Source organism: Monodon monoceros, unplaced genomic scaffold, assembly GCF_005190385.1.
Source record: "Monodon monoceros isolate NGI ecotype Baffin Bay Population unplaced genomic scaffold, NGI_Narwhal_1 Super_Scaffold_4, whole genome shotgun sequence".
Classification (NCBI taxonomy): domain Eukaryota; kingdom Metazoa; phylum Chordata; class Mammalia; order Artiodactyla; family Monodontidae; genus Monodon; species Monodon monoceros.
In genome coordinates, this window is record NW_021703781.1 from 2,659,705 (window position 1) to 2,676,933 (window position 17,229).

General features: G+C 43.5%; 1 protein-coding gene and 1 non-coding gene across 2 annotated transcripts in view; both read left to right on the forward strand.

The window, feature by feature from the left end:
* Positions 1-17,229, forward strand: part of DISC1 (DISC1 scaffold protein) — a 355,475-nt gene that overhangs the window by 286,673 nt on the left and 51,573 nt on the right. The gene's annotated exons all lie outside the window — the stretch shown is intronic.
* Positions 7,262-7,388, forward strand: LOC114883517. The gene has a single exon (XR_003790611.1). It is a non-coding gene; the product is annotated as a small nucleolar RNA SNORA25 (small nucleolar RNA).

Genomic DNA, 17,229 nt, shown 5'->3' on the forward strand with positions numbered 1-17,229 from the left:
CTCTGTCTCTCTCTGTCTCTGTCCCTGTCTTTCTGTCTCTCTATCTCTATCTCTGTCTTTGTGTCTATCTCTCTTTCTGTCTCTCTCTCTCTGTCTCTGTCTCATTAGCAGAAGGAGATGTTTAGGATGCAGAGGCTGGAAGTACATCACCCCTTTTCATCCCCTCCTGATAAGCCGTCTCTCTACTGGGTTGACTCCTGTCTGTCCTTTCAGACTCTGTTGAGGAGGTATAGCCCACAGGGACTTCTCTGTCCTCTGGCTCCTGTCCTGTCTCCCGTCTGCTTCTCGCCTGCCCTTTGATCGCACTGTCTTGGGACATGAATTTTCCTTTTATGTCCCTGTTCTGCCTTCTTACCTCAGTTGCCCACTCAGGGCTCAGTCCTTCCACCCAGGAGATACTGTGGTTTCATCCATTGCTGGTCTTTTGCCGCAAGTCCACATTTCCTTCTAAAACTGGATAAATTGATCCTACACATCATGTACACGAAAGCCTTTGTGAAAATATTCATTGTTAGATTTGCCCACTTTTGAATATTGAAGCAATTTGGCTATACTGTCTAATTTTCCAGGGGAAACAAGGGTCTAAACTACCATACTATTTTGAAATTCAAACTGATAAGAAATCTTAAAGCAGTTAATTCTACAAAGGTCTACATAACCATTAATTTAATATGTAACCATTGATTGTTCACATTTCATTTTTAATCTTATTTCATCTTATAACAGAAAATCCTTCAGTATACTTAAAATAATAATGGTTAAACGTATAAAAATACATACTTACAGAAAAATAATACATAAAATACAAGAAGATGGCATGAATTTAGAAAGTAGGAAAAAAAGAAGGAAAAACAAGGGTAGGGAAAATATTGGTAACATTTGTATAGGGATTAGAGTCACCACCACAGCCGTTTACTATTCTAGACATTAAGTATGACTGATATGTATATAAAACTAAGTAATGTTTGAAAAAGTGTATGTGAATGGTAGAATTTATAATAAACTTTGGAGGTCTGCACTTGCGCTACCGTTCACTACAATACTTTCCATTCTCTAAGAACTCTAGTAATGAATTTTTACTCAGAAATAACTTTTCCCCCTGAAATGTTCAGTTAATGATGAGTATAGTTTCCAGAACACTTCAGTCCATTTAGAGAAGCCTACATGTAGTTTTTCAGAAAGAGAGAGTCGAGCTCTTGCCTCTAGAACCCCTGCAACTGCGCCAACTAGGCAAGTCTTTGCTTCAGGGCAAGAAAAGAAGCCGTTGCCTGCTGAATCCCACCCGGCCTTTATGTCCGGTCCACAAAGAGGGCTTGGAGTCCGCTGTTGCTTTCCAGGGATGCTGTGCAGCAGGGCCCAGACAGGGGAATTAAGATGAAGGGTCTCCCTCCTCCTAAGTTTTTAGCATTAAAAAAAAAAAAAAAACCTCAGACAAACAAATAATCTCTTTCCTGATGAATGTGGAGAACCTGAGACATTTAGATAAAGTGCAGGCTCTGGAATCAAGTCGTCTGGATTCATGTGTGGCCAATTAAAATAGACCAATAATAGAGCAAGAATAAAGAATGTTTCCCGTATACAAAAAGAACTTAATAAATGCTAGCTATTATTACCTTAGTAGCAGCTATGGCACCATGAAAATGATGAAATCAAAATATCTACGTTTCAAAAAATCCTTATTTTGTAAAACCAGAAGAGAATCTCTTACGCTCCTGGTGAAAGTATGGGGAGAGAAGAGATGTTTGCTTGGAGCTTATAGCCTCCACTGAAGGGCTGCGAAAACTGGTTGATTATTTAAGCTCTTAGCTTTTTCCTCTGCCTGCCCTTTGGCCAGCTGTTAGCACCTCCTGCAGAGGCTGGAAAGGGAGAGGGGTGAGGAAATTGAGTTCTTGTGAATGGCTGAGGGTTAGAGCCTCCCACGTTTCTGTGACCAAAGGGCTAGGATCCTTCCAACAGTCTTCTGCCTTTAGAAGCAAGCTGGCTGGTTTGGGGGGGTGTTTGAGACCAAGAAAGTTCTGGGCTCCAGGCTCCAGAGCTCAGGTGCTGGGAGGAATTTATCATCTCTTCTGCAATTCACGGAGCTTCAAAGCCCTTCGTCTTGACCGTCACTGGAGCTCAGAGAGAGAGAGCATTTTGGGGAGAAAGTAACTCCAATATATTTGCTTCTCTCCCTCTGCTATTTTCCTTTGAGAGAGTAAAAATGTTGCTCTAGAGAAGAGGGTGGCAGAAGGAAAGAAGAGGAAGGATTAGTCAGAAACCCTTTGGGTTTGTCCGGTGAGAGGCTTCAGAGAGGGGAGAGGTCTTCCCGATGTGTGATGGGAAGAATTCAGGTAGCATGAGCCATGTGGTTGGCACAGGAGAAGACAGATATTTTAGAAAAAATTTAAAGTATTTATTCATTTTAAAATTGAAACATAGTTGATTTACAATGTGTTAGTTTCAGGTGTATAGCAAATTGATTCAGTTTTATATATATATATATATATATATATATTCATTTTCAGATTCTTTTGCATTATATATTATTACAAGATATTGACTATAGTTCCCTGTGCTGTACAGTAGGTCCTTATTGGTTATCTATTTTATATATAGTAGTGTGTATCTGTTAATCCCAAGTTCCTGATTTATCCCTCCCCCACTTTCCCCTTTGGTAACTATATGTTTGTTTTCTATGTCTGTTAGTCTATTTCTGTTTTGTAAATAAGTTCATTTGTATCCTTTTTTTTTAGATTCCACATATAAGTGATACCATATGATATTTTTCTTTCTCTGTCTGACTTACTTCACTTAGCATGATAATCTCTAGGTCCATCCATGTTGCTGCAAATGGCATGATTTCATTCTTTTTGATAGCTGAGTCATATTCCATTGTATATATGTACCACATCTCCTTTATCCACTCATCTGTCGATGGGCATTTAGGTTGCTTCCATGTCTTGGCTATTGTAAATAGTGCTGCTATGAACATAGGGGTGTAGGTACCTTTTTGAATTATAATTTTGTCCAGATATATGCCCAGGAGTGGGATTGCTGGGTCATATGGTAACTCTGTTTTGCTGGGTCATATGGTAACTCTAGTAAGGAACCTCCATACTGTTCTCCATAGTGACTGTACCAATTTACATTCCCACAACAGTGTAGGAGGGCTCCCTTTTCTCCACACCCTCTCCAGCGTTTATTATTTGTGGACTTTCTGACCGGTGAGAGGTGACACCTCACTGCAGTTTTGATTTGCGTTTCTCCAGTAATTTGTGGTACTGAGCATCTCTTTATGTGCCTGTTGGCCATCTGTGTGTGAGAAGACAGATTTTTGACTGCAGCATCAGAACTAAAAGCGTGGACCAAAGGTCTAGGTCATCTGGCATCATTTTCTGTCACTGATATTTCAACCCTTCGTTGGTCGTGGGACTCTTCTGAAAAGATGGCCTGAAAAATCAAAAAGTTGGCCGTGATTTTGTCTAATAGCAAATAGGAGATTGACTATTAAAACAGAAGGCTCTGCTAACAGACTCCCCTGTGGTTTGTCCAGTTCCTCCCAAAGCATGTGTTTTAAAGCAATGATATGATCATTCTGCCCAGTGAGATCAATTAAGAAATCAACCAGTATTTAAGGAGGCCTGAGGCCTGGCAAGATGCCCAGTGATTCCTCTTTCTTTACTCCGTTTGGTTTAGGTGGTGGAAAGCCATTCCATTGCAATTACTATGTAAACCTGAACTTGGGGAGGCTGTCGAGGGGACGTTCTGTCCACTGTGCTCTGGGGGCCCGTGTGCCCTTGTCCCCCAGATATGCCAGTGTGCTTCACGATGTGCCTGTTTCAAGGGGCCTGTCACATTCTTAAAAAGGCGATTATGACTAATCAAGACGGAATGTCCAAACTAAGATGATTTATTTTTTTTATTATTATTATTTTTTTGTGTTACGCGGGCCTCTCACTGTTGTGGCCTCTCCCGCTGCGGAGCACAGGCTCCGGACGCGCAGGCTCAGCGGTCATGGCTCACGGGCCCAGCCGCTCCGCTGCATGTGGGATCCTCCCGGACCGGGGCACGAACCCGTGTCCCCTGCATCGGCAGGCGGACTCTCAACCACTGCGCCACCAGGGGAGCCCTAAGATGATTTTTACAAGCTCAAGAGAAACCATATAGCTTGAGTGTTTTTGATGCATTTTGGCAGGGAGTTGAGAAATCTTAAAGAAAAATTAATTGCTGTATCAATGGAAACCCCAGCAGGTAGATATCCAATTTGTCATTAATTAAAATGAGAAGACGTTTAACGATCTAAGGAAGCGTTGTCAAGATTGTGTGATAGTTTAATTTGCTAACATGGGATGAACCTGTTAGCTTCAGACGCATGATTAATAGAAGTAGAGCTCCTCCTGGAATTTCTCCGATGCTCACTTTCAGTGTGCAGTCATTTTTAAGACTCTGCTCAGTGCTCTTAGCTCACGTAAAGTGAGGTGACGGGTCTGCAGCATCCTTGGCAAATGTAGGTTAGACGAAATATTACACACTACATTGTCTGCGACTCATTTTTGCTCCTTTTCTCCTCCTCACTCCCCGACCCCGCATCCCTCCCTCCCAGCACCCTGAGTCGTACCACAGCTGTGCAAACATTAGCTGCAAAGCGGCAAGCACTGAGCTGCAGACGCTCTCTGTGCTGTGCTGTGTCCCCTTCTATCAGGGAGCTCACCCCAGGGTGGGTTCTAAATCCCTGATCACAGACACCTCAGGGAGGAGAGCAGTTTTTTCCTTCTGTGGCTGCTAATGTAAAGATGCCATTTCTTGAGCTGGAAGAATTTTCTGTGATTGCATTCTATGCTAAGCCTCAAAAGATAACTTTGTAGCTCTCATTCATCACCCAACAGGGCCTTTTAGGGGTGCTTCTTTTTTGTTTTTTAAATTTTATTGAAGTATGGGTGATTTACAATGTTGTGTTAATTTCTGCTGTACAGCGAAGTGACTCAGTTATACATATATATATATTCTTTTTTCATATTCTTTTCCATTATGGTTTATCACAGGGTATTGAATATAGTTCCCTGTGCTCTACAGTAGGACCTTGTTTATCCATCTTATATATAATAGTTTGCATTTGCGAACCCTAACCTCCCCATCCTTCCGTCCCCCAGCCTCTCCTCCCCCTTGGCAACCACAAGTCTGTTCTCAATGTCTGTGAGTCTGTTTCTGTTTCGTAGATACGTTCGTTTGTGTCATATTTTAGATCCCACATGTAACTGATATCGTATGATATTTGTCTTTCTCTTTCTGATTTACTTCGCTTAGTAGGGTCATCTCTAGGTCCATCCATGTTGCTGCAAATGGCATTATTTCCTTCTTTTTAATGGCTGAGTAATATTCCATTGTGTATGTATACCACATCTTTATCCATTCATCTATCGATGGACATTTAGGTTGCTTCCATGTCTTGGCTCTTGTGAATAGTGTTGCAATGAATATTGGGGTGCATGTGTCTTTTCTCACAGATACATTTTAGAGGATTGTGACAATTAGGATTGAGACTGACTGGAGACGTTCTTCAAATGTTTGTAGGAATGACATGCAATGCTGATATATATCAGTAGCTGATCCTTATTAAGAGATATTGTATGCAGGTAATCCACGAAACACTTTAAATGGATTATTTCACTGAAGCCTCCCAACCAGCCAGTGAGCTTCAGGCTCTGTTATTATCTGAATATATAAGGGGGCTGAGGCTGGCAGAGATCAAGCACCTTCCCTCAGGTGCCCCAGGGACTACTGTGTGGGTGTTTAATCTGTCTGTCTCAAACTCCCTCAGCGCCTCGTTCTCCAAGACTAACGTTACCACAACGTTCTGGAGTTGGGTGTGGGACAGAGGTATGAAACTTGAAAACTGTGTCTTAAGAATGAACTTTTTGATTTAAATTCCCTTAGTAAGACATTATTTAAAAAAGTCCAAATTATTGTGGAAATTTTCAAACACGTGCAAAACTAGAGAACTTATAACGAACCCCCATGTGCAAATCTCACCAATTCAACAATTTTCAGTACATGGCTGAACTGATTTCAGCTGTACTCCCCTCCACTTCCCCACTGTACTAGTTTCCTATCACTGCTGAAACAGAGAGCCGTGAACAACTTGAAACAACACAGATCTACTGTCTTCCAGTTCTGGAGTCCAGAGGTCTGATGTGGGTCTCACTGGGCTACAGTCAAGGTGTTGGCAGGGCTGCTTCCTTCTGGAGGCTCCAGGGCAGGATCTGCTTCATTAGCTTCTTCAGCTGCTAGTGGCCAGCTGTAACCCTTGGCTCGTGGCCTCTTTCTCCATCTTCAGAGCACATCACTCCAGTCTCTGCTTCTGCATCACCTTCTCCTCTGACTCTGACCCTGCTCCCTCCCTCTCACAAGGACCATTGGATGACGTCATTGGGCTGACCAGAAAATCCAGGGTAATCTCCCCATCCCCAAATCCTGAACTTAATTATATCTGTAAAGTCCCCTTTGCCATATAAGGTAACATTCATGGGTCCTGAAGATTAAGGCATGGACATCTTTGGGGAGCCGTTATTCAGCCTACCACATCCACCCTGCCCCCCACAGGAATATTTTGAAGTGAATCTCGTTTTATTTAACCCATGAATATGTCAACACATATCTTCAAAAAGATAAAGACTTAAAAAAAATAACCGTCATACCATTATCACACCTAAAAACATTAACAAGACTTTCTTCATATCATCAGATATCCAATTTTCCCAAACTGTCTCATAATTTTATGTTGACACGTGGCTTATTCACATCAAGAAATGTGTCAGGGCTCTTTAACCTACGGGTTCCTACTCCTTTTACTTCACTTTCTTGTTGTTGAATTAACCAGTATTTTTGTCCTACAGAGTTTGGCTACTTGTGTCCTTGTGCTCGTCGACATGTTTCTTTTTCCCATGTATTTCCTATAAACTGGTAGTTAGATCTATAGGTTTGATTACACTGAGGTTTGATTTTATTGTCACAGTGCTTCACTGATAGCGTTGTTACTTTCTACATAAGGAAGCCAATATTATCTGTTCTTTCTCTCCTGTGGTGTTGAGATTGGTTGTTGGGTTCAAGACTGGGAGCCCTGCCCTCTTTGTATCAGATTTTCCGTCAGCTTTTTATACCTAAATTGGTGATTATTGACTAGACTTATTATTTCATTAGTGGATTGTGAAATAGTAATATTCTAATTCCATCACAGTCATCATTTCTTTACATAAAATTCTTCTATAAGAAAAGAAACTTCTTCAGGTTATTTCAAAGAGGGTCTGTGGGTTTGTGAAACCGGGAGCTCTTAATGCTACGACCAAAGATTAATATTCTCCATAGGATGTCACAGGCACTCAGTAGTGCTGCTTTCCTGAAGAGACGAAACGTACAGACACTCAGTTTCACTCATAATAATCCATGACTCGTGATGTGAGAAAGTAAGTAAATGCCTCAGAGTTTAAAAACAAAGTTTCCTTCAACATCTATTTAATTGTCCTGAGTGTTATGATCTACAAAAGAAAGAAATGTTTGATTCTTTCTCTTTATGCACCTGTTTCAGAATAATAATTGGTTTTCTAGAAGCCTCTAAAGGTGAACGGAAAGAGTGTGTGTGTGTGCATGTAGCATTATGAAGTCATGGATTTTTAACGTGTTTGCTATGTTTCAATTCTTTGCAGAAAGTGTTCTTTTTCAAATTTTCCCATCTTTGGCGGAGATCCCTTTCAAATTGGCCCCTGAATCTTTTAACATCAACCTAAATGCTTCCTTGTTTTCTGATTGAACAAGATGTTTCAGGCTCATCTTGCACATTTCATGGCCCAGATCTAGAATCAGCATTTTCTGCAAGGAGCTCTTTTTATTTTTAGTAGGAAATGATACTTAGAGACCACAGACTGGGCCCTGGGGGGGCTCACAGCTACTGGATTATCGTTATTTTTGAACTTTTCAGTAGACAGAGCTAGGATTTTTTTTTCAGACAAATTATATCACAGATTCACACTGTTATTTCCAGTTCAAATTCAGGGTTACATAGTTTTACTTCTTTGATTTTATACGGGTATTTCTTTTCTCTTATGCTGAAAAATTTTATTCCTTATATCGTTAAAAGAATTCTATACCTATCTATATATTTATCTATCTCTATTATGAAAGATATTTGATTACATGTATGTAGTATATCTGACTATATATACGTGTGTATATATATTATATTATATTTGGTATATCCATTTTGTGTATGGTTTCAGAATAATAATACTGACATTTTTATTAATAATATGGTAACTGAAAACAACCTAAGACTTCTTTGCAGTTCTTTTTGTTCTTAGGATATATCCCACCAGGGATGCACAGTTAAATTACAGAGGTTTAAAGTCACTTTAATTAACTCCCCTGGGTGTAGTTCAACCATCAACTCAATGCATAGTTAGCTCAATGCACAGTAGGCTCACCTCTATTATTTTGCCTTTTATTTTAGTGGTTGCTTCTTTTTTTTTTAACATCTTTATTGGGGTATAATTGCTTTACAATGGTGTGTTAGTTTCTGCTTTATAACAAAGTGAGTGGTTGCTTCTTTTAGCAACACAAACAAATATATAACACAAACTTTATGGTTCAAAGTTAAATGTACAAAACAAGGTGCAATCAGAAAAGTATAGCTGTCTTTCCCTCTCTTCAGCCTTTTCCTGACTTTCTCCTACAGGAAACCGTTTTAATTCAATTTTGCTTTATCCTTCCACTGCTTTTTAACGACATAGCCATATATATTTATATCCTCTCTTAGACAAAAGGTGCAGTACTACACACGCTGGTCTACACCTGCCAAGATGACTTGTGAATGTAAAATTTCCTGAGAATGGGAAATAGAACCCACGTATTGTAGTGTTAAGCCCAGCGGTCCATTTAATCAGAAAGGGGTCAAGCCCTAAAGAGCTGGGAGCCAGAATCCTCTTTAGATTTCAACTTTGCAGAGCTCTGTTTGCGACCCATTCTGTGCTGACATTTTTATTTTCTTCCTCGTACTTAGCTTGTAACCACCCCCAAGATCTCCCAGGACTCACAACAGTTATAATTAATTGCAAATACTGATTCTGGAAATACCGTTTTTTTTTTAACCAGGTGGCTTGTCAAAAATAGTTTTCTATGTTACTACATGACAATTCTAACCACGGTTTTAATAGTAATTAACATTCAATAAGTACACATATTACAATTTGCTTAACCATATTTCATTGAAGGGCATTTTGTTGTTTTCCACCTGTTTTTGTTATATGGCAAATTTAAAAATTAATTTCTCTTTGCTCAAGAGCCTTGAATTATTGAACTGATGGAACTGACACCATTACCTAACAGGCACCTGTGTTCTTTCCTCGGGTCCTTGTTTCCAGGGGTGGAAGTGTGCGGAAAGATGTAGCTCTTCCCGAAGAAAGTCTTTTTTCTTAACACTTTCGAAAGAAGGAAAATACAAAACATACACAGGATGAAAAGAGACAGGAGGAGGACCTTTAAACAGAACAAAAACCTTTGTGAAAAATTCTCACTTCTGTTTTTTTTCCAAAGAAAACTTTCTATACGAGGTACATGCAAAGTGTGTCATATTAGATTGAATATGTGAATGATGATAAAGACTGTGACTTGGGTCAGATGAGTCTCTTAGAGCCTGCTAGGGGGACAGGATCTTAGACTACCCCAAGTCAGGTTCTCCAGGTCCGAGAACTCACGTCGATCCTCAACCAGGAGGCTCTCAGTTGTTCATCATTCATCGTTCCCCACTACTTGTTCAATACCTTACCTGAAGCCTCAGAGAACTAAGGAGCTTACGTGTTTCTTTTGATAAAATGAGGAAAAGACAGCATAGGTTTATATTAAAAAGTTTCAGATGTTTTCTGGAGTAGAGGAGGTGAGAGAAGGAGATTATCAAGTGATCCCATGGTTGCCAATGTAGGGCGGAGAGTTTGAGCTGCTCCCTTCCAGAATCTCAGTGGGGAGAGCCCCTGTGAGTGGGCTCCGGGACGGGGGTGGCCTGGCTTATTCATGGGGCCAGGGAGAACCAGTGTGAACAGGCAGAAGGGTTGCTGTGCCTAGATGGGCAGTGCAGCTTGTCACGCAGCACAGAGCCAGCATAGGGGGGCCTTAGAAGGGAGACAAATACGTTTAGGCTGGATCAAACAAGTAACGACTGGTCTGTAAAGAAGAGGGGAAGGGCTCAATGAAAAGCAGTGTTTTAGAAAAACTAGTTGTCAACGCTATTCAGAATAGATTGAAAAAGAGAAGGAAGTTGGAATTAGAGAGGCCAGTAAAGAGGCGATGCAGCTAATAGAGTCCTGAGTATGGACTTTATGTATGCAGGACTGATGTATGGAGAATGATGAAACTACGGGAGAAGAGAGAGTAGAAGGAAAGACAAATTTAAAGAAAATAATCTATGAGTGTGGGAAGTAACAGACAGTGGTGCTTCTAGGATTTGAGGCAGCAGTGACTGGGAGAATGGGTGATAGAAGCAATTCATTAGATCAGGAGCATTATGGCTGGGAACCAGTTCCTCCTTTTTTTTTTTTTTAACCTTTCTTATTCTTCCTTCTCATCTTTTTAATACAACTCTCTATCAAGTGCTTTCATATCTGACAACTGTTCCCTGGGGCTCTAGTAGTAAACAATACAAGCACAGTCTTTGCTGTCACAGAACTTGCATTTAATTAGGGAAGGAGGCGGAAGAAAGAATAAGATAATTCATGCAGTGATAAGTGCTGTGAAGAAAGTGAAACAGGCCCATGTGCTGGATGGTGACTGAGGTTTGTAGGGCCTGGGTTGGAAAACTGCAGGTTGCAAACTCTGGAAAGTGACTCAGAGGAACCAGCCATGTGAATGAAGGCTTGGTGGCATTTCAGGACATTCTGGAAAATGAAAAAAATATCTTAAGACAAGAACCGACTTGGAGAGCATGAAACAAAAAGAAGGCTGAGGGTACCGGATGGTGTGTGTTTCAGTCAGGGTCTCATCAGGAGACAGAACCCAAACAAGTAACTTGAACACAGATAGCATAATACAAATAATTATTCATTACAACAAACGATTGGTGTAATGGAGGATCCACCAGGAAGAAGTAAAGAGAACTTAGCCACCACCTGCAGGGCTAAGATGGGGAACGCCCTGCCCCCAGGCTAAGATGCAGACCTCCTTAAAGAGGGCATGAGGATGCTGTCCGGAGTGCCGCGTCCTGCACCAGTGCGCCTGCCGGCAGGCGTCTACCTGGAGCTTTCTGGGACCCACCTTCCAGGGTTCCACATAGAGCCCTGATCCCGGAGGGCCTTGTAATGCAGGTGATGGTGGTGATGACAGTAGAAGTATTGGTAGTTGTGCCCATCCCGTCCAGGCATTGTTCTTAGCGCTTTATGTATTTTAACTCATTTTATCTTCACAATCCAGTGAGGCAGATGCTGTCATTATCCCCGCTTTACAGACAGGGTGACTGAGGCATAGAGAGGTGAAGTCACTTGCCCACAGTCACATGCTCGTGAGGGGCGGGGCCAGGATTCAAACCTGAGCAGCCTGACCCCGAGTCTGCCTGACAGACTCAAGTCAGTCATTACTGATCTTTGAACAAACAGATACATCTGTCAGGAGAGATAAGTACTTAAAAGAACTTTGCAGTCAACCCTTCTGTGATTAAACCAGCCACCTCTATTTTATATACTGTATAAATGCTGTCATTTTAATTACTTTTAAAGTAAGTTACACATGTACCAGGGCACATAGAACAGGATGTGCGGGGAAGGTGAAGAAATTGGGTGATGTGATTAAAATACTAGAAAATAGCATTTTGAGTGTGGTTTGATGGATTGGGGGCTCCTTGAGCATAACAAAACCAGAGAAAAGGGGGAAAGTGCAAAATGACTGTTATGGGTGTGAAGAAATGTCACTCAGAAGATCTTGACAATGTTTCTTTCATCACTGTTGGGTGGGGAGGGGACAGAGCCATGGTCCCCGTGGGTGGGCTTGTGGGATGGGAATGTGTAGCATTCACGGTGCACCCGACACCGGGCTGGGTGGGCAGGGAAGGGAGACCTGCCCTTGGGGAGCTCACTGTCTTGTGGCTGAGACACGGCTGCTTCTTGAGGTCTAAGGCAGCGTGGTAGTGCCCGCTGGTTCTGCACGTGGAGGGGGTCAAGGGAAGGTGGCAAGAAAAGGTAGCACAGGAGCTGGATGAAGAGCTGGAAGACGCTGTCAGTTCAGGGCCAGTGTCTGGCCAGGACCCGGACCGATGGGGGTTTGGGAAGAAGGACGATGCACGGCCAAGAAGATGGTTCTGGGTCACGTGATCTAATCCAGGCCTCCTCTATCCTTTCTACTTTAGTGACCTTGGGAAATTATTTAATCTAAGTTTCAGTTTTCTTGTTTATAAAAAGAAATATAATAGTAATGTTCCTCACAGAGCTGTTGCACAGATTAAATGAGATACGTGAAGCCTGTTTTCACTGGCGATGGCACATGCTCAGTAAATGTTCGTTGCCATTATTATTACTATTTGCAATAATAATATTATTTATAACATAATAATTATAATTATTATTGCTATTATTGTTGAAAGAGGCTGGATATTAGAGTCCAGGAAAGAATAATAAGGATTCGATAAAAAAGTGTTTCATAACACATATGTGCGTGTGTGTGTATGTATATAGAATTTTTAGATAGTTTTCAGTCGAAACCTTTGTTTTTGTGGCAGGCAGCCTGGGGAAATGCTCAGTTTTGCACGTGATAATGAATACCCATTTTGTCACCATTTACAACAACTACGATTATTCTTGTCATCTCAGGAGAAATGTTCCTAGATCTGCACAAAAAATGGGCAAAGATCTACCACCAAAAAATGACCTAAGAGTAAGAGTGGCTTTGTGGGTCTTATAGGCAGTGTATTTGAGAGTAGTCAAATGAGTCCCCGTGTGTTTTGTTTGGTTTCGGTATAGGATAGGAAATCGCGTTTCCCAGATGGAGAAGGGAGACTAAATATTTCTCATAAAATGAGTGAAAATCTGGTGCCATCAGGTCATGGGTTTTGTCATCGGGATGGCATTCAGTCTCGGCTCCTCCAACTAGCTAGCCGGGTAACTCTGAGCAAACAGCAGAAGCTCGAGTCTCTGTGCCGATCTGTAAAGTTGAGAGCATCGTCGTAGTAATACTCACCTCATGGTGAAATCGTACAACAGAATGAAATAATGCGTGAAAACTGCCTAGAGCCCCATCAGGCACAGAGAGGGTGATACACACAGGTCTCCTCCTCACGCAGCATCCCTGTTCCCAGCCTTCCCCCCTGGGGCTCTCCAGTTCTAATGGCCCACTTTGGATGAAGCTGCCATGTTTATATGGACCTTGAGCCAGATAGTAATTGGAAATTCGATGGATAGGTAAGTGGTATAGGGGAACGGGTTTTCAGGGTGCCATATAAAGTCAGAGAAATCTCACACTCTCCTCTCTACCTGCACCTCTCAGTGTCCATTCTATTCTTTTATGACAAACGTACTTCGTGCGGCAGTAGTGTTCTCACCAGGGGCTGAAGGATTGACGGCATTATTTCTTTAGAATGAGCCATAACATCCCTTTGTTCAGAGGGATTGTAAATCCAGCATCCTTCAGATTAGATAATGTATGTTCGATATCAGTAGGAAAGAAACAGAGAAGTAAATATTTGCTACAAAATGTCTTTCTGTTGTCTTGAACATTAGTTAATTTCCTGCACCCGACAAGTCAGTTCCCTGCCACACCCGCCTCCCCTTTAGAGGCAAAGAGAAAACAATCCCCTACAGCAAGGAACCTGTCACTTGGGAATCCAGGGGAGATAATGTGACCACAGTGCAGTGGCAGTGAATACTGATAAGGATGTGACAGGCCATGCTTAAAGTTTGGGGTCACATTCCAATGACTGGCTGAGAGATGAAAAGAAAACAAAAAAATTAATCCCCCTCTTGGAATCTCATGCAGATTCACTTAGTGGTCGCTCGCAGCTCAGCAGTCTGTCTCTTTCTTTCCACATTAATAATCGGAATCACATATCCATTATGGGTTCTCAGCAACAGTGTGATTGCTTCCCCTTCCTTATTTCCTGGGACGGTAGGTCTGATGGTGAGAAAGGGCAGTTGTGTAATCGTTCTTTCCATGTAAAGTCGGAGAAGTCAGTTGTGCCCGGGGGATACTGATGTCAGCTGCTTTGCTCTCTGGTGGAGGGAAGGAAGGAAATACTTTCATTGTGCTAGTTTTAGACCCGTTCGGGTTTCAGCCTTTGTGATACTTTGTGGACTGGGGACGGAGCTGCTGACGCACAATTTGGCTGTCAGATCCTGGGCTCTCTACCTTCCCTGGCAGACTTCCTGTCTCAGGACGGGATCTCGGCACGGCTCAGCCCTCGGCGCCCTGCTTGGTGGCCGAAAGCCCAGCCAGGCCGAGAGGGCTAAGGCTCGCTCTGAATGGCCAGTGTTTGCCAGTGGAACTTGCTGCCCACCGGGCTTCAGTTTGCCCGGGAAGGTTTAATCGGATCTTTCATAGGCATAGATATTCAGCACCACGCATGCTCTCTATAAACAAAACGAGGTCACTTGACCATCCTGGCTTTTCTTGTCAGCTTCCCAGAGGTGGTTGGTGAAAGCCAGAATGAGGGAAAACTCTCTCTGCTGGATTTCCTTCTGAACTAACAAGAAGGGCCTAGACACCTGGGACTCCAGGTTATCTTTTTCCGCAGTGATGGAAGGCAGTCTTCTAGGTCTTCCATATTAACGATGGGCTGGTCCTAAACTCCAGAGGCATTTAGGAAGTGCCAGTAATACCTTGTCTGTGCTTGTCTCGTGTCGGGTGTCTTGTCACATGTGCTAGAATCCAGATCAGTCAGTGTCACACTGAATCCTGTGGGTACCGGCGGCGTGGCCATCCGGAGGCTTTAGGTTTCAGCAGGTAGGGCCCCCAGTCAGGTGCCTGCGACTCAAGGTGTGGGCTGTGAACCGGTAACATCAGAGTCATCCAGATTTGGTTGGAGGGCAGAGTCTCAGGCCCACCCCGGCATGCGAACCACAACTTCATTTTAACAAGATCTCCAAGTGATTCATAGGCACATGAATCCCTTTTTTTCTCTTTTAAAATCACAAGGCTTTTTTAGAATCTCATGAAATCTGTGGGCCCTATTTCCATGCAAATGCACCCACACACAAGATTCTGCAGGGCATTTCGGTGAGTGCAGTTCCCTGAACTTCAGTAAGACCCCTCTCTGGGGATCTGGGGGTGTGCCTGGTGGATCCCTGAGGCCATGGCCCCCCCGCCTTGCTGACCCGTGTTGCTGCTTGGTCGTCCTATGGACTAGCCTCCACTCTGATGCCTGATCTCGTACATTTAAGGTAGACACTTGTCATCTCTCCAGCCCCTTCACCCCTGCAACTCTCGTTTACCAGCCCTTGCTGTCATGCTCCTCGTGGGACCACTCTGCTCTCTGGCTTTCTCCTTCCTCAGTGTAGGGCCAGGGTGCCAGCGGGTTTAGAATAACCTGCGGTGGGAGCAGCTGAGAGGTATCGGTACCAAGGCCCCCGCGCCGCGCGTGGGCTCCTGAGAGGAGAGGAAGGCTTCTTAGGTCTTCTTACTCTTTCTGCTGGCGGCGTCCGTTCTGCAGGCCCCGCTGGGAGCTCTGGGCTTTGATTTCTTCCAGCCTCGATGGTGGCCTGAGGAGAGCGCAAGGCAGATTGCAGCTCACCCTGGGAGAAGTCTGTTCACTCACTGACTTATCAAGGGCACGCTCTGACCTTGAAGGCGTCCTCGCTTTGGGAGGGAGCAAATGTACGTGGATGACTACAATCTAGGATATACGTCAAAACAGAGGTATGGGCAAAATGCTGCGGGACCACGAATGGAGGATGAGCGTGGTGTATACCGGCCGTTCCCAGTATTGTCGTCCCGTCCCCTCCGTGCATCACCTCCCCGGTGCCTGGTGCTGTCGGACCGCGCAGGTGTCTCCCTCTGCCCTTTCCTTCTCGCCCGCGTGGCCTATCATTTGTGAAGAAGTCTCGTTTGAGCTCCTTTGGCTGGAGGTAGACACTGATCACGCCTTTTGTTTTGGGGACTGCGGCTCAGCGTGTGGGCTCAGCGTGTGGGCTCCCTTTTCAAAGTTAGATACAAAGCCTCCGTCCCTGGCAAGTGTGCTGTTCGCTGTCTCAGGAGCCGTGACCATTGTCTGTTTGGAGCTCACGTTACACCTCCTGTGGTTTGTGGACAGAGAATACCGACACCAGGGAAAGCCCACCTAAGGCATTCACGATGACAGGATGAGCTGACAGCTTCTGCGGCTTCAGCCCCGCTGTATCCCCACGGTTCTCACGCTGAGCCGACAGCATCACCAGGCTGGTACTCGCGGCCTCACGGCGTCACTCATTCCCAAGGAGCTTTTACTGTTCTTGATAGAACACAGTTTGGGGACATTTCTCTGTTTTCTTTTCTGCACGGCCAGTTGCATGTGTCTGCAGAGCTGCGTGGGTGCTCCACCTCCTTGACTGTCTGGCTGCACGTTTGTCCCATAAAACGTTCAGGTGGGAGCTCTTTGGCAGGTCCCTCTTCCATCCCACCCCTGAGCTGTCTTTGGAAAGGCGCCTCTTCTGAGAGGCGGGAAGAATAATAGCTTTCACCTACAGGGTGGGGTCTGGCTCCTTTTCTTTTCAAGTGGAGCTACTGGAAGTGCCCAGGAGATAAGCTGGGATGCGATTTACCAGACACCCTCTCTCCCCGTCTGGCTCCTGTTTCCCTTTAAAATTCCTTGTCTGCCCTCGGTGTGGGCATGTGTTTACATTTATCCTGTGGCTCTCAGGACTCAGTGTAGCTCTCCTACTTCTGAAGAGCTCTGATTTAGAAGCCCTTTCCACAACTGCCGCTGATCAAACATGTCCCCACAAACCATGACAGGGACTCTGCAAAGCGGGACGTTTGGCGCCAAAGGTAAGGCTACAGATTTTGGCAAAAAGGCCAAAGGAAAAGAACTGGACAAATTCAAAAATAATTTAAATTTCCTTCTTGTTATAAAAGTAAAGTATGCATGTGGTTTATTTGAAAGGAAAAAAGAAAGAGAAAGAAAGAAAGAAGGAAGGAAGGAGAGAAAGAAAGGAAGGAAGGAAAGAAAAGAAAGAAAAGAAAGAAAAAGAAAGGAAGGAAGAAAGAAAGAAAGGAAGGAAGGAAGGAGAGAAAGAAAGGAATGAAAAGAAAGAAAAG